Here is a 649-nt window from a genome sequence, read left to right as displayed (position 1 = left end):
TCCTCATTTTTCTTTTGTCTTCCAAGGCTGGACTCTAGAGTGATGGATTCAGGATTTGCTTTCAGGTATTTTGATAGCTGTTGGAGTGGTTAGAATCAGTGTCAATTCCCTCTCAAAGGCTTCTAGATAGGGGGAGAAAACAAATTTATCCATCATTTTAAAACAATAGCTGGTTGTCTCCCTTAGCTACAGGTAGGCACTACAGTATTGGAGACCAAGATTTGAAGTCTTACATCTGAGCCCCACTTCCTGGTTAGGAACAAAATCATCAATGAGAAATAACTGTCTAAATAACTTTTATATAGACTTAAGCCTAATGTCTAGGAAGTGTAATCCTTTGAACTCTTAAAGAAATATACTGATGATGGTACTCTTTGGTTATACTTTCCTTTTGGGTGTTTAAGACCATGCAGTTGGCCCAAATAAATCAATTTATTTTTATACTTAAGATCATTTGAGGATCTGTTCCTCAGGGGTCACATGGGCTTGGGAGGAGCTCCTGGCTCCTTTCTTTTACCAGTTCCATTTATGTGAAGATAAGTCAAAGGTCCTGTTCAACCATGTCTGGCTTCACTTAGAAGCATGAATGAGATGTTTCCTCTGAGTTGACCCTCCTCTTTGTAGACTGAACACTGGTTCACGTCCATGG

This window comes from Nannospalax galili, unplaced genomic scaffold (genome assembly GCF_000622305.1).
Source record: "Nannospalax galili isolate Female #2095 unplaced genomic scaffold, S.galili_v1.0 scaffold751, whole genome shotgun sequence".
NCBI lineage: Eukaryota > Metazoa > Chordata > Mammalia > Rodentia > Spalacidae > Nannospalax > Nannospalax galili.
Note: the sequence above shows the minus strand (reverse complement) of the source record.